Raw genomic sequence first — 2,716 nt, forward strand, 5'->3', positions numbered from 1 at the left:
TCAGGGGTAAGCACAAAATTGCTGATGGTGGAACTGAACTGTGTTCACTGTAATCAGACAGATTCAGGACTCACCTGTTTTTGCTGTGCTGCCTGAAGGAACAGATGGGCCTGAAAGAGTGCTACAGCGAGATCAGCTTTTGCCCTGTGGGTTTCAAAGTCTCGATAAATGCATGGCGTTTTGGCCGGTATACCGGCTTCCAGGAGTGTGATGCTTATTTTGAGAGACAAAAAATAATGAAATATAATTTATTCTTAATACTTCATGATCATAATAATCTTCCAATTTAGAACTACAATTTTAAAAAAGAACACACACAAATAAAAGTTAAATGCTTACAATTTATTTTCCTAAGCCACGCGGAGCCGCAATATAAGGATGAAGGAGCCAAAAGAGCCGCGGGTTGCTGACCACTGCCTTAGCTTCTCATGATGTAGCTCATCTGTTCACTTTTTATTGTAAATGAATGCAAATTTATATTTGAGGTTACTTGTTGTGACTTTATGACATTTTTTTAAAATCAGAAGCAGGCACTTTTACAAGTGTCTGACTGTTGTCAGTGTGGTCACAAAGAGCAGCTGCTGGACTTTAGTTTTAAATATTTGGAGCTCGTGTGTGTGTTTTTTAAATGGCTTCTGTACTTTATGAATAAAGAGTATAAGACATTTCTGAAGTTATGGTGATAACATTTTAAGCATCTGTAAATTAGATTTCACCAATTACTACGTGAAATTGTTGACGTACACTTAAACACTGTATAACATGAGAGTGAAAAAGCCTTCGAAATATGAAAATATTTGAAAGTTGACAATAAAAACTATTAATAAATTAAAAATTTAATAATACACACTGAAAACAGGTGTAGTAGAAACAAAAATCATAGAGGTTTAAACATGTCTGTCATACTGAGGAGACTCCATCGCATGGTTTGTTTTTCCACATGACTTTCTCTTTAGTGAAGTCTGTTTGCTCAATTCCTCTCTGCATGCACACAAACTTGTCTTCCTCTGAGTGTCCATGAGGTGTCCTCAGATGATCCCTTCTGTTTTCATTAGCTCACAAACTACCCAACTCATCCACACCATATTCCTTAAATGGTTCACATCTGGACTTAGCTCTGCACAGAATGGTCACCAAATATATTTTTTCAGAAGAAGCCGATTCGCCCCAACCTCAGAGTAAACTATGAGTTCACATGGGGCTGGAGAAGGTTTTACATTGTTCTGGGTCAGGGACTTACATCAGCAGCTGTGCTGTTTGTCTGTCTTTCTATCATTCGTTTTCTTTTTAAGGAAGAAAACTTAATTCACAACGCAACACGCTGCTCCTCTGCTGCTTGAAGTAACCGAGGGAGGTCTTTTTGACTGCAAGAGGCATTCAGGTGCATTATGTCTCTGTACGTCAAATGAATGCTGCAGGCAGTCAGAGCCCAGAACTGAAAATCGGACCGTTTTGGGGCGAGGTATAATCCAACATCAGACTTCATGTATCTCTTTGTTTAACATGTTTTGTTGCCATTTTGACATTCTCCTGGATACTGTTTAAATTAATACAACTATGAATATTGTTTCTGGAAAAAATAAATAAATAACAACAATTAAAATCACTTTATATTCTGTGCAAATAAATCTACATCTGAGTGATGTCAACACTCAGGTGCAGTCACTGATGTGATTCATCCTGCTGCTTTGTCTTAAATAACTTCCTGTTTATAAGAAAGTTTGATTTTTTTATATGTCAGTGTTCTTTTTCTCAGAGTTTTTCAAAAGTTCTTCAATGAAAAATAAAACAAACTTCTTTGCTGAACACATAATTAGTCCACAAGTGTTAAACAAAACATTTTATTTGTTTTTTTTCAGCCTGGAGAACGTGTTGTTTTTTTTCTTTAAACGTTTAAAGAAGTCATTCTCTATATGGTAAACGTACATGCACACAGTAACGAGAGCACTGCAGATACTGCAGAAATGGAGTAAAAATGTCATGTCACCGCAGCCCGCTGTGCATTCTGCAGTTAATTCTGCTCCGTGCTGCTGAGTGACCCCATGTCTGGAGCTCTCCTCACCTCTTTCCAGCAGGGTGGCACGGTTGCCCCTCATTGGGCTCTCGCACTCTGGAGGCCTCTGGATGTCTGGGGCCTGGATCTCCTCCATGCCTGCTTCATGCCCTGGGGGGCGGGGCTATCGCTCCCCACACCCTCTATGTAAAAACCTTTTGAATACAAGCACCCTCACGCACACAGGTGTTCACAGACTTGATTGCTGCCTGAAAACATATCGTGGACTGTCGGTCTTGCGCACTGCTCAGTAACATTCAGTATTCAGTATTTACTGTTACCTACACTTATCTAGGTTGTTGCTGTGGTCTCCCTACTGTATTGTTCTCTATTTGCTTTTTTTTTTTCTTTCAACATGTGATCCAGCTGATTTTTTTAGTGTATTTTCTCACTGCTCATCTTCCACTCTGTTTTTTTTCCCTCCCTTTCTTCTCCCTTTCCTATACCCCAGTCGTCTCTGTCCAGTTTGTAATAACTTAAAATAAAAAATTAACAACAACAATAATAATAATAATAATAATAATAATAATAATAATAATAATAAAAACCAGTCAAGTCGACCAATATGGCAAGCCATAATGATCCACTTGGAAAAATAAATCATCTTTCTTGGCCTTCAGACAATAATTCTGATTGCTAAAGTACTGAACTGGACAAGAAAAA

Source organism: Oreochromis aureus, linkage group 3, assembly GCF_013358895.1.
Source record: "Oreochromis aureus strain Israel breed Guangdong linkage group 3, ZZ_aureus, whole genome shotgun sequence".
NCBI classification, from domain to species: Eukaryota; Metazoa; Chordata; class Actinopteri; order Cichliformes; family Cichlidae; genus Oreochromis; species Oreochromis aureus.